We start from the raw sequence: 15,143 nt of genomic DNA on the forward strand, positions 1-15,143 counted from the left end.
CCCATTGACCCAGTCAAATCTAGTCCTGATTGGTGGGCTCAGGGGTAAATGTATCAATCTGCGGGTTCTTCAACACCCGCGTGTTCAGCCTCATCCGCGATTAAATTTCAAGCGGCGCTGCATTGTAAAGAGTTAACTTCCCTTTACAATGCAGCGCCGCTTGAAATTTAATCGCGAAAGAGGCTGAACACGCGGGTGTTGAAGAATCCGCAGATTGATACATTTACCCCTCAGTGTAGTCTACCCTCTCTACCAGATGACCCACCCTGTACAAACATCAACTAGGATTGGCACATTATGTCAAGTTTTTATTTTAATTTATAACAGGGGTAGAGACTGGTTTTCACTCCATATAAAGAGCCCATGTTTCTGCATTGACTAGAGGTCACAGTTCCTGTTGGAGTGGTCTAGGATCGAGCTTGGTGATCGGATCACCAGCCCCAAAACAGCCTTATATGCGCTGGATTTTGGCACTAGTGGGTTCACTGCACACAGAGCCAATTACTAAACTAACCTTAATGGGGCTATATTCACTGGTTCCCTTTCAGTGCTTTATCAATCACTGACCCACAGTTATTCACTCCCTTGCTGACAGGTTACAAAAAGAGCCCAATGTTCTCCTGCTTTTGACAGGTACACAAAGTAACAAGGTCCACAGAGACTTCCACAAGCCGAGCAGCAGGTATGGTCCTCTGATCAGAACAACAGGAGCCTTAACCCCTAGTCAGATCTGCCCAGGCATGAGGGAGGGAGATGCAGCAGCATGTGCTCTATATATAGACCCAAAATCTGTCTCTACCCCAGCCATAAAATAAAAAAAGGACTTGAAATCCTGCACCAATCTTCGTAGATGTTTCAGCAATATAGCCAATCTGGCATAGAGGGTAGGCTGCACCGACTCAACCAATACAGACTATATTTCACTGGGCCAATATACAAAGGCTCTATGAGCATGTCCAGTTCATATCTTCCCTGGAGTTCAAAATGGAAAGAGATTGTATCATGCAAAAAAAACTTCTTTCACCACATGGATATTTCATATTACTGTTGAGCTGGGTATCAGGCAAACTGTATCAATAATAAAGCTAACTTTATATCTGTGAACTCACCTGGTAACATTTAATGAAGGTGTAGTTGTAACATAAGGCATGCATATGGTAATACATTTTAACAAAAGCTATTTAGCAGTGGCTGGCAGGGGGGCTACCTTGATTACCCTAATTTACACTATGCCTGGCATTCTGCTCTCTCTGCAAGTAGCACATAACAAATAGTTTCTCCTACACCATAGACACCATGCAAAAGTGAAAATAGTATATTATAACAATATTTGTTCGTTTTTATAAAACATATATTATTTGGCTTACATTTTTCATAACTTTCATATCGTCCCACTTGACTCACAGTTTATTCTTCTTCTTTGTCTGCCATTATATTCCACATCTGGATCATCTCTTGTTATAGATCAGCAATAGTCTGCTAGCAGGTCCGCTTGCATTGATATCTCTTTTCCATTGTGGAGATGTCCTGATGGAATCTCTCATCATGATCATCACTTACTGCATCACAGTTGTCCAAGAATACAGTCCAGATGAGAGTGAAGGATGTGTAATTTTAAGGGCATGTAGCAGCCTAACTTTTCAGATAAGCTAGCAGTAGATTATTCACAAGTTATTTATAGTTATCTGCTGTGTTGTTAGTTGCTACAAGTTGGAATGCTTCCCAAGCCATTTTCTCATCACCTTGGATGAACACTTTCTTCAGATCCAAATATGAGAATCTCTCATATCTGTGGACCAGTGGCCTCACTAAGTGTAGGAAATTTATCCTTGAGGTCCATCTTAATCTATGGCCTTAACGAAATTCTTTGGAAGGCAAAACGCAAGACGTGTGAAACTGAGAGATGTTTGGCTTTCACTTATTCTTGCAAAAATGATAAATCCAAACTAGAAATTGCGTGATTCGGGATAAAATGGCCGCAGTGTTGCCACACAAACTTACCCAGGTTAAAAATATCCACAAAAAAGTGATAGGTACTGTATTATTAAAACAAGAGCCAATAACCGATTTTAACTGCCATATTCTTATTTATCATATTACAATTAGTCAAAAATGACTGATTTCATTGACAAAACAATTTGGCTGTTGACCAGTGCTATCGGAGGTAAAAAAACAAAAAGCAGCATGGTATACTCAAAAGGGTCCTGGCCTATAAAATGTAGTACTTTGCTTGCATGACACAGTAGACCTCACCTACCAAGTGCACACGATGCATATCACAAATATATTTGGAACAATCTGAGTGCACCTATGTAGGCAACCCAGAACATTCCAAGGTAAACACCTACGTCAGGGTTTTCGCAAACTGAGTGTCTGTGTGCAAATATCACATAAAGGTCAACAATTCTACCACTAAACAACCACTCCTTTAGTTAAAGTAAATTTATTTTTTCTCCTAAAATACTGCTCGAATTAGCCTTATTTATAGCTTTATTTAAACCTTGATAATGAGGGGAAGATGAGGTTGGCTATATTTATGCTAAATTTTGCTCCTTTATGAGAGGAACTGAAAGGATTAATGTGTTCCTTGCTGAATATGGTCAGGGAAGAATATGATCATCAATATGATGTGAGGACAACAAGCAGTTGGATTACCAGAGATGATAGCCGCTGATATTGGCCGACTACAGCGAGGTGGAAAGAAATATATGACACCTCTCACGAACTCCGCCTGTACTTACCGAGCGCGACTCTCTGGATTAAAACAATCATTGAACTCACGTGAGTATGGGTGCGCACCAACTGTCCAGACAGAAAGCAGTGTCCTCAAACAAAAGTTCCTCAATAATCGGTTCCTATTTATTCAATGGAGGATAGTCAGGAGTCTTTAGGATCCACAAGGGTAGATTAATTATTCAGCTGAATATACTGAATATACTCACCTATACATCTAAAAAACATGTGCAGAATACACTCATTTCTCACAAAAGACACTGCAAAAACTTTAATTCATGCACAACCATCTCCCGCATTGATAATTGCAATTCCTCCTTACTGGTCTAAACCCAAACCAGACGCTCACCACTACAATCTAATTTGCACACAGTGGCTAGATTAATTTTTCTTGCAAATCATTCTTCCATTGCTGATACACTCTGTCAGTATTTATATTGGTGGTCTGTTTTTCACTGAATCCAATATAAAATACCTCTAATACATACAAATCCAACAACAAAACTGCACCAACATACATCTCCTCACTTGTCTAAAAATATCTCCAAACTCGACACCTCCATTCTGCACAATATCTGAGTCAGTCTTCCACACTCATTTACTGCTACCATTCCAAATTACATACTTTTTTCGGGCTGCACCCACTTTGTGGAATTCCCTCTCTTGCACAATAACACTTTCCACTAGTCTTCAAATTTCCAAAAGTTCTCTGAAAACCCACCTCTTCAGGCAAGCTTATAAAATTCCTCAACCACCCTCTTAAAATTCCCTAGGTTACCCTATTACCACCCTTTACACAGCTCACACAAAACAACAAGACACAAGATTGTTGTGTGACTGGTTCATATAGCGCACTAAGCACTTTTTACCTTTGCAATCTGGCTGGACCAATGTGCAATATGTAGCACGTATCCTCATGTATCAAACTCATTTTCTCCCATAGATTATAAGCTTGTGAGTATGGACTTTGTATATTTCTGTCTGTCTGTATTACCCAGTATTGGCTTATTAATGTGTTTGGTCTCAATTGTAAAGCGCTACGGAATTTGCTGACGCTATATAAATAATTGTTGATGATGATGACATCAAGGGGCAGAGTGCTCCATGGCAAAGAATGTATAAGTATAACTATTGATAGGTTTACTAAGTGGAGAACTACAGATAAGCACGCTACTTAGTTTTTTATAGTGGCAGACAGTGGGGAAGACAGAGCATATATAAAATAGTACAAACATACAATGGCGCTAAGTATTCTGTTGAACGGGATTAAAAATCAGAAAATATATATTAAATTCCTGATGAAACATATATACCATATGTAATGGAACAAATACAAAATAGTCCCATAAATCTTTAATACAGTCCCATGTCACATATAATAAACAGGTGAGCATCTTGTAGCTCCCGCTTGGTGTTATGTTTACATCAACAGCTTCAATAAAGGGTCTTTTAGGGTTTTTTTTCTCTTATACATCCTCTTTCTTTTTACTCCTAAATATTCATTCATGGAATATGGGAGAAAGAGAACAGAAGCTGAATCTCCGCAGATTACCCTTTTTAAAAACGTTATTATCAATTGAATATAAAAATCATATTACATGCCATAAAAGGTAATATTGTTAACAGTCAATCTTCTTACCAGATTCACTCCTCTCAGCTCCATATACCAAACTTAAGAAATCCGATTCTTTATAGATCCGGGGGTAAATGTATGAACGTGCGGGTTCATCAACACCCGCGTGTTCAGCGTGTTCGGTGATTAAATTTCAAGCGGCGCTGCATTGTAAAGGGAAGTTTCCCTTTACAATGCAGCGCCGCTTGAAATTTAATCTCCAAACACGCTGAACATGCGGGTGTTGAAGAACCCGCACGTTCATACATTTACCCCCCAATCTTGTTTGTATAAAGCTCCAGGGCATAGGTGATATATACCAAAACAGTAATCAACGCTTTTCGATCTAAAAATAGATCTTTTTTACAAGGATTCATATTGTTGTGTTGTTTTCATATATAAAATAGTGCTATAAAAGGTAAGCTAATTAAGTGCAGATATAAAAGGGAGGGTCCTGCTTGTGAGAACTGATAATCTATTTGGGACGGGGCAAAGATGAGACAAGAGAATCAAGTGTGGCTCAGAGTGGAGATTGGCAGTATCAGTATGTAGTATATGCAAAAGTGCAGTATGGTAGACTCGAGAAAAGAGATGGGTATTCAGAACTTTATTATGATGTTATTGCACTCTGCAGTTATGGGAGTACCCCAGATAGATCCACACTTTAGATACTGTTAACAATGTAACATGGTTTTATGAGAAATTTGATATACTTTATTCTTTTTCAAATGTTTTGTTTTGTCTAATCTCATCTAGATTATAAACTGTCTGAAGCAAGGACCTCTCTACCCTCTCTGTCATGCTTGTTCTTTCTCCTGACCCCTTACTATGCTCTTGGGGTCACCCAATCAGACACAAACAAGCACCTTAAGATCTGCTACTGGGATTCCTCTTTCTTATGAAGTGAGCAGCTCATGAAACACATAAAAAGAGGCTGAATTTCAAGGACACTCGATGGAACAACAAAATTACATTATTATTACCTTGTAATCCGTGTTCATCATGTGAGTGTACTCTATTTCATGAACATGTTTTAAATGTTACAGTATCATACTATTTTAAGCACCTTTTTGTAGGTGAAATAAACTTTGCTACATTGATTGAAGATGAAAGAAGATGTCATTACTTTACTAATAGAAGGTAAATGTTTGCTTGTTTTATTATTTGTACCATATTTTTTGTATGCTCTGTATACTTGTTTCTATATTTTTATCTATGCCATGGTTTAAATTGACCAAGTATTCTGATAAACACACAATGGTTTGTTCAACCCAATAACAGACATATCACATATATGCTTGATTTTCATTTTTAAATGCAAACGCCTAATAAATCAAATTTCACTTATCCTTCTTGTCTATAAAATATGACACTATTAATTTTCCTCCCTTCTTTTCCGATATTGCACTGAGGTATCTCTATTATTTGCACCTTCTCCATCAACATCATATGTCCTTGTTCTGTTTCTATATATGATGGTATATTTTGGATGGATTCTTCTACCAAATGCTTGTTTTCAAGCCATTGGATCCGTGAGGAAGCCAATTTGTATAGTGAAATGTATGTTAGGAGCTTTTGCACACCATGTTTGCTACAAAGTGGTTTCACAATATCGTAAATCGAGTGTTTACATGTAATGTATACATTTGAAACTATTGAGTATTTATATATTACTTACTCCTCAACATGACCACTAACTGTGGCAGTCTGGGCCATTTGGAATGATGCACTCAGAGTCTGGACAGACATGCAATTCAACGTTACTGTCTTTTGTTTGTAGCTCAGATCAACCCACTGTGGAGAGTGATTTGTGATTAATTTACTGCTTGGAAAGTCCTGTCTTTTATAATAATCGGCAATAGGTGTTACATATATCCCACAGTGCTGCGATAACAATATTTGCAACTAAGAATGACTAATGCATTCCAGTCATAAATTGCCACTCGGCTACGCTTGAATGGCTGCTAGCTGCTACTAATCATGGATTGATTTGTTGAGGAAGTCTTTTGGAGTGAGACTATTGCAGGTTACCACATCAGAATTGTTCATGATTATTTATACTAGATTTTCCATAAAATTTACATTTTAATGATCACGATATTTAACTATGCATGTCAATGTTTTTGATTGATTGTTAATGATATTAGGCATAACCCATTTGGTATTTTTACTTGCTGTTATCTTTTTCTTTTTTTATTAAATTGATTTAATAAAGATGTTTATTTGTGTATAAACAGACTCATTTGGTAAATATAATATAACATTATTTATTTTTAATTCATTAAATAATGTTGCTACCTGTTTAAACAATTATATTAGTTTTGGTTTTTGAATATTTCCAATTTAAATGGATAAGTACATTAGGGCTCATTTAATATAATTTCATCTAGGTGCAAAATTTGAATTGAAGAAAATCAACCAATCTGTATGTAGCTTTTATATGTCTAGTGCTACCCAATGAAAGTGTCTGATTGATGACTATGATTTACTGCAAAATTCAATCCTTAAAGAAAACAGCATTTTGACATAACATATATTTAATTATTTCTTTTACTTTGCAGAAACTAGATATTGATAGTTGTGAAATTGTGATTATACCTACATTTTTAATTGTGTTAGGCTAGCGTCTTAAACATGAACTCCTAGAACTAACGATAGAGGTCTGCACCTTTAGCAGCCGCTTTCCCATAGAGTAAGTATTGCTCACAGGTACTCACATGCACCCAGGTCTTCACTCTTAGGTAGTAGGATCTTATGTTTGGATACTTTAGCACAGGTGGTAAGAGGAGTAACCAGAGTGACAAAGACAAATCCAGAAACAGTCAAAGGATCGTGGGTCCGTAGCAAGCAGCATAAACAAGGGCAGGTCAAAGCTTGGGGCAGGTAGCAGGCAATGACAATCCGACATACAAGTAGAGGTCAGGGGCAATCAGCGAAAAAGCAGGGTCCAGAAACTAGCCAAAGTCACAACAGAATCAAGAGCAGAGAATATAACAGGTAACCATGGAGCAGGTCAGAATGATGTGTAACACAGAACCTATAACCAGCAAGGAGGCCAAGCCCTCTCTGCCTCATATACTACTGGTGGCTAATCAGATGGGGCCAGTCGTTAGCCCTAATATTGCCACAGGAGGTTATTAATACATTTATTGGCCCATCTGCTCTGGTGCTGGGACACAGCAATTTGACAGGAGTGTCTGCCGGGATGCATTGGCCGGAAGTAACAACCTGGCTGTCAGAGAAGCAGGGTAGGCAGCCAAACTGTTGCCCTACTCTACTCTAATCTAGATACAGTATGGAAGCAACATTTTTATGTGCTCAATACATTACATGCACAATGTAATATGAACATTCAAATGTGCAATAGTGACATATCTAGTAAATACAGTCTCCTCAGTTACATTACTTACCACTAACTAAATTGGTAGCTATAAGCCAATCAAACTGAAACTTATACAACATTTTTTTAATTTCAGGTAAAACCAAATAATTTTTCACCTTAACCCTTATTTAACAAATAAAAATGTCCCCATAAGATTAAGACAAATCAATCACTGTCAGGCAAATTAACAGGAGCCAATCACAATGCAACAGCCCCCATCATAGCCTCATAAAAGTAGCATATACCCAGTTTCACACTTATTCGTCCTGGTTGTATGTATTTACTAAAGAGACACTACTCTCAGTTTCTCTTATTGAATATTGACTGCAACACACCTCTGCCTATTAATCAATTTCAGGCAACTTAATTCTGTGGTGCGTACTGGAATAACAAATGCACAAAGATTTCTTACCTGATCCCGATCGAGATAGGGAATTATCCAGTCTGAATATCTTACTCACTGATGTACTGGTGAGGGCCCCACCAAGAGAAAGAAAAAACCGAACAATAATTTGCACCGAGTAGTCACTGTCTCCTCCTGATGGTCGATTGCAACGACATTTGGTGTCTAGGAAAAGGGCGACACAAAACAACTCTCCCACAGGGCTGTCTATTTTGCTAGTGTGTACCACCCACTCTAGTGCTAGCTATAACAACAATACAATAGCAGCCCCTGATCCTAACAATGTTTTACGTGACCAGTATGCTGCACAGAATGAAATCCTAGCACTAGGTGTAGTGCACTACCCTTTCTACAATTCCAATAAAACAATCCACAAACAACAAGTTATAATATCAGATACCAAAAGCCTACCTTTAATGTGGGCCTAACTGGTGGGTCCTGTAATGGGCAACACCTCAAATACCTACCTTTAATGGGGGCCTGTTGATTAATTGCAATGGTACTGATAAAGCAAAAAGTATTTTCAAAGTCTTCTGAAGTCGGTATGAAGTCTTTATTGCATTCACATCAGATGTGGACACTTCTCAAGCAGAGAGAAGAAGCTTTTATACATTTTAACAGCATCTGTTACACAATGTGATGATCTATACTTTTATTTACAGCTTCCTAATATGGTAAAGAAGTTTCTATTAAACATTGTCTACCTTGAGATAAGGAAACCACATAAACCAACATTGTTTTAATTGTTGGGATCACAAATCTCACTTTACTTTATTTAGCTTGACCTTTCTCATTGTTCTTTTAACCTATAGGTAAATAAGATTGTCCTTCTGCACTAAGAATACATCTGTTCAAACCATGTAAACCTTTGACCCCTTTCAGCGGAATTATGAAAAGAGCAGAATTGGACACATAAAATATAAAAATATTGCATTGCTTAATTGAAACAATATTAACCATAAAGAGTCAATATTGTGTCAATCAGGTTGGCTTCCATATCAGTACCATAAAGGTATTCTTATAAGAGACCACCACAAAATGGTCACCTAGGGATTAAATGCGCAATTTGGGTAAGACCGGGTACGGTCTCACAAACACAGTCTACTTCCTACTGGTATCAGGCCTATGGCCAAGTTTGTCTCCAAAGGCCTAGTTCCTGAATTAACTATGCCCACAGTCTAATTCTGAATTAACTGTGCCCACAGGCTAGTCCTGCATTAACTGTGCCCACACACTAATCCTGCATTATGGTGTCACAGACTTCTAAGCCTGAAACTACAATGCACCCACAGATAATAGCAACAAATTAAACTAATGGGGTCCCCAGGCCTTATGCCCGACTGTTGCTGCTAGGGCCTAATGCTCAAATGTGCCACGGGCCTTGTGCCTGACATAGGTGGCAGTGGAGCAGAGCATGGGAACTGCACAGGAAACAGACCTTCTACTTGTGGTTTTCGTCTTCACCAGTCTCTCCAGTTGTTGGCACCTTTTCTCCTGTTTGGTGCGGTGATAGCTTGAAGAGGCTCTGTATTCTTAGGCTCCAGTATCTGACCTCTTCTTTCTTCATGCTCCTGCTCCTTTTTCTTCAGACCAGTTCCGGGGGCTGGGCTTAATGGGCCAAATTCAAACATCCAGAGGTGAGCCCTTATTGGCTCACTGTTCTGACTACAGATAGGCTGACAGAGAATTGTTTCGCTTGTCACCAGGGCAGGGGGATGCTGTTGGAAGGAAGTGCTGGATCGCTGGTCATGTGAATGCCATCATCTTCTCCCTTTTGCCCTCTGCAAGGGCTCCACATCTGGGGGGCACCATCCTACAATACTCTGCCAAAACCTGGGCCTGTATAGAACATATTTGGGTCTTTTACAACATGCTGCTATTTTTACACAAATAGACCTGCTAATATGGGTAAGCATATCAGATTGTGATCCAAGATGACATTGTCTGCAGTAGTGTAAAATATCTTCTAATGGGATGAGCTACATGTATTAAGGTTCATTGCTGAAGGTGGGCTTGATGCACTCATACACAAGGCCTTTTGCCCACATGCAAAAACAAGATTTTGTGTTCTGAGTTGAGATATTGAAACATTTAAAGGGTAGAGAGATTACAGTTACCTGCTTGGCTGGTGGTTGCGGAACCTTTTTCCACCCAGAAATGAGTTTGATTTTAAAATGTCCTTAGAGAGCGCAAATATTGACCTATTAGGCCCACTTTATATTGTAAAAGAAAGTAAAGTAAGCCCTGTAGTAGCATTTCAACCAATGTAATAAAAACATTCAAATGTATGAGAGCAACACCTGTACAGAAAGTGTCCCATCATTCCCTTTATCTAACTTATCAGACAGTCAGAGAGTCAAAATGTATCCCAAAAATACAAATTTCACTTCAATAAACTACAAAATAAAAAAAATATTTATTTTTGGTGCCATTTATATAGAAAATGAGAAACTCAGACTGATCAAAACAGTTTATCCTAAAGTGCTTAAACAGCCTGTAATTAACTTATGTGCAAAATAATAAACTAATTTACACCTCTTGCATTGCAACATGGTTTTCTCCAGAAACATAGGTAAGAAAACGTACTCAATTTACTGCCTAAGTTCCTTAATGAATCAGGCCCTGCCTGACAGTTAGTGTCTGGCACAACACGAGACAGTATTTTGAGGTTCTTTTGATGCTGTTTGATCATCATCATAAGATATTGAACTGTCACTTCATTGTTGTATTTTAAATCATCTGGGGGATCTACCATGAAATGAGGTTGTTTGACAAAAACTATTTCAAAATGTGACAGGTTAAGAGGTGGTATAGGAGTGGTTCTGATCCTGTGGAGAACTAGTGGCAATGCTTCCAGCCACGCTATTTCAGTTTCAGCCATCACCTTACTCAATTTGTTCTTGATAGTACCATTTACCCTCTCTACTTTCCCACTGGCTTGTGGTGTTTAGGGAGTGTGTAACTTACTATCATTACCCATTAGCTTGCACTTAAGCTGAAAGACATACCCAATAAACTGTGTACCCTGATCACTTGCAATGATTTTGCGGATACTAAACCTAGAAACAAATTCCTGAATGATTTTCTTAGCAGTAAAACAGTAGCATTAGAAGCAGCTGGATAAGCCTCTCCCCAGTTAGAGGAAGCATTGATACATACTAATAGATACCTGAGATTACTGCAGAGTGGTAATTGGATGAAGTCGATTTGTATGACCTGGAAAGGTCCATCTGTAGGAGGAATATGAGATGGCTCTTTTGGTATCGCTCTTCCCGTATTCATTGTCAGACAAATAAGACAGGACATCGCTTACTAGCCTGTGAAGAGAAGCCCGGTGCACACCAGTATGATCTTACCAATTTGAACATACCCTCCTTACGCAGGTGAGTAAGACCATGTGCTGCCTCTGCTGAGCTTAGAATTTATGCCTTTGGAGCCATTGGTCTACCTTGTCCATTTTTCCAGTCCAGAGAACTCTTGATCACATCCAGACAGCCTTCTCCTGTAGGGGGCACAAATCCTGCATTTCTATTAATTTTTGAACACTGACAGCTTCAAAAAACATTAATTTGGTTACATTTGTTTTTATGAGTGAGTCTGCTGCTCTCTTAGCAGCCTCATCTGCTCTATAGTTACCAAATAATCCCTGTCGTATATATATACTTTACACGTGATAACAGCTACTTCCTTACGTAGTTGTATTGCTGCCAGAAGTCTTTTTATGTATTGTGAATGCGCTACCGATGTGCCTGCTGCTCTCATAAAATTCCTAAGACACTATAGAGCCCCAAAGTCATGCCCTACCCCAAAGCCGTACTTAAAATCAGTGTATATAGTAACTGATTTACCCTCTGCCAACTCACATGCTCTTTTCAATGCCAAGAGTTCAGCCACTTGGGCTGAGTGAGATGGGCCAAAGATTTCAGCTTCTATAACATATTCTAAATGGATGTCTACCCCCCCATCCATATAGAATGTAAAATCTACATTTTCTAAAGGGTGTCATGTATGTCAGGTCTGATTAAAATATTAATACAATTATGCGCATCTGTATACATGCCAAATTCACTTTCAGCTGTGTTTCCTCTACTTCCACCCTTTGTGCATCTCTCTGCGTATATGGTAGGTTTGTAGCTGGACTTAGCGCATTACACCTTTTAATTGTGATGTTTGCAGGTGCCTTTAGTGCTAACTCCCATTTCGTTAATCTTGATGCAGAGACATGCCTAGTTTGGCCAGAATTTAGGAGGAAAGATACTGCATGTGGTGTGTAGACAGTTGAATCATGTCCCAGTACTATGTTCTCACTCTTACTTCCCAAAACAGCATTCACTGCTAAACATATAGGGAGAGATCTTGCCACAGTGTCCAATTGTGCACTGTAGTATGCTACCAGTCTGCTAGCTTCATCATGTTTTTGTGTCAGGACTCCTGCAACACAACCAGCAGCATCAGTACAGTATAGCTCAAAAGATTTTTCGTAATTAGGTTTCCCAGGGCAGGTGCTTTAGTCAGACTCTCTTTAAGGTTCAGGAATACTTTCTCTGGCTCCTCAGTATGTGAGACAACTCAGGTTTAGAGGATGAGACTAATTCTTGCAATGGTAAAGCAAATAGAGAAAAAACTGGTATCCAGTATTTTTCAATGCCCACACATTCCTAAGAAAGTTTGAATCTGTTGCTTGTTTTGTGGCGGTGTCATGTTTTGCATAGCCAGAATCCTGTTCATTGTCAAATGTCTTAGTCCCTAGATGAGACAGTGCCCCAAGTATTTGACTTTTGTCTGGTATGGCTGTAATTCATCCTTTGCAACCTTATGTCCTGTTTGTGAGAGATGAAGCAAATTTTTTTTAGTATCAGACACTGATGACATAAACAAATCAGAACACATAAATAAATAATTTACATACTGAATTAGAACAGACCCAGTGCTTGGTTGAAACAATTGCAAGGCTTGTGAAAAGATAATGGGGTTGTCTATGAACCTTTGGGGAAATTTGGTCCTTGTATATTGTACCCCTTCAAATGAGAAAGCAAAGAGGTACTGACAGTCACAATGGAGAGACAGAGAAGAAAGTGGAGCAAATATCAAATACCATGACATGAATTACAGATGGAAGAATTTGCATCAACCTTTCAATCACAGGTTAAACCCCTAATTCCATTTTTAGGCTTTAATGGGTACTGTGGTATTTTTAGATATTGCCTGCCACTTTATAAATGAACCATTACAGGAACTACATTAGCCATCAATCCAGTGTCCTGTCAATCTTTAGTTCATAAAGAACCCAGTATCTGTGATAACATTTCTTCTACCTGTGATGGACTTCTTTCCATAACAGAGGAGTGCAACATTAGCCTTTGTGGGGTGTCCAGGATATCCTGAACCTGCTGTGCATGTTTTTCTGGAATATCTAAAAACACCCCATCAGAAGTACAGTATAATCCCCATTTTGCATAATAAATCTCTGCCAAGTAACTTAGTAGAGAATTCTGCAACTAGAAGAAAAGAATGTTTAGTATGCAATGGCCCAACAGTAACTTCTGACAGTGCAGTCAAGGGATGGTTATGCACTTCTCCTGTCACTCTCACAGCTGGAACGGTTTACCTGGTGACTGACAAATTTAGAGGAGATGTTAATAAAGATCTGGCCCTGTGTCTACAAGAAAAGTTTGATTAGTACTAGATATAGTGATTTTTATGTTTGGTTCCTTGTTCTGACTATTAGTTAATTTAACAGTCTGTAGATTACAGGTGTGGCTCAGATTTCAGAGATTAGCATATGTACTCATGACATTTGCTGTCATTGAGTGAGTACTCCCTGATGTTGGCCTCTCTATAGCCCATTGTCAATTCTTGTCAATTACTCTGTCTCCTGTTATCTGCATAATTAGCTAAGGGTTTCTTATCCTGTTTGCAACGTAGCAACGTGTTCTTCTCTCCCACAGTTATAACATTTCACTACGTTCAACTGCATTCGTTGTAAACAAAGTTTATTATGCTGTTTCAGCAATTATCATACATATATTTTTTCACATCACATGGTAAATCCATTCTACTATACACTTCAACAATTGTCCAAAAGTGATGTCATTATTAATTCACACTCACCTCAGGATTTGGCATCTCAGATTTAATTAATTTTAGCTATATTGTATCATAGTATATATTGGTCAAATGTTATTATTCACTTAATCAGCCATCACTTCACTTTTAATGTTGGTGTAATAGTTTGGTTATTTTTATATTGCAATTTATTTGTTAATGATTATTCTTTATGTATTATAAATTGATTATTTAATTTTCTTATTTTTTTATTTTGCAATGGTAAATGTGCATACATACCTTGGTTATATAATAGACCCAACTCTCCATGATTTCAGATCAGTTATCCACCTCTTTCATATATTTCCAGTGCCATTTATAATCCTTCTTATTAAGGTAATTATGAATGTGCCTAAGCATGTTTAATCCTTTTGTGTGATTCAGTGTCCAAGCAGGCTTAATCCTTTTACGTGATTCAGTTCACACTGATATTCTTACCACATTAAGACATGATATCCGGATTGAACTAGTAACCATGGTTACCATAGTGTTGCCACAGCGTTACTAGGAATGATGTCAGTACAGGGGGAGGGATCTCCCCTTTAAATAGCCAATCAAGCCTAACGCTCGGCTTGCCTTGATAAAGCTACTAGCGAAACGCGCGTCGGCGGACGCCGCGTTCACTGCTAGTGTTCCTACAAACAATTTATTTAATACTATGACTAGCAAATCCTCGTAGCTTGGTTTTTAGACTTCTAACCCACTAGCCTTAACACGCCATGTCAGTTAAGAGTATATAGCTCTCCGTCTGTCATGCTGTCATTTCAGTGAGAAATTTATAACTCACTGTGTCCATTGCAAGTGATCATGCTCACGATAAGGGGACTGAACATATGCAAATGAATATGGAGGGCTAAACTAGCGATAGTTATATTTATGCTAATCTTTGGGTAGTTTATCCACAAGAC

Source organism: Mixophyes fleayi, chromosome 2, assembly GCF_038048845.1.
Source record: "Mixophyes fleayi isolate aMixFle1 chromosome 2, aMixFle1.hap1, whole genome shotgun sequence".
NCBI classification, from domain to species: domain Eukaryota; kingdom Metazoa; phylum Chordata; class Amphibia; order Anura; family Limnodynastidae; genus Mixophyes; species Mixophyes fleayi.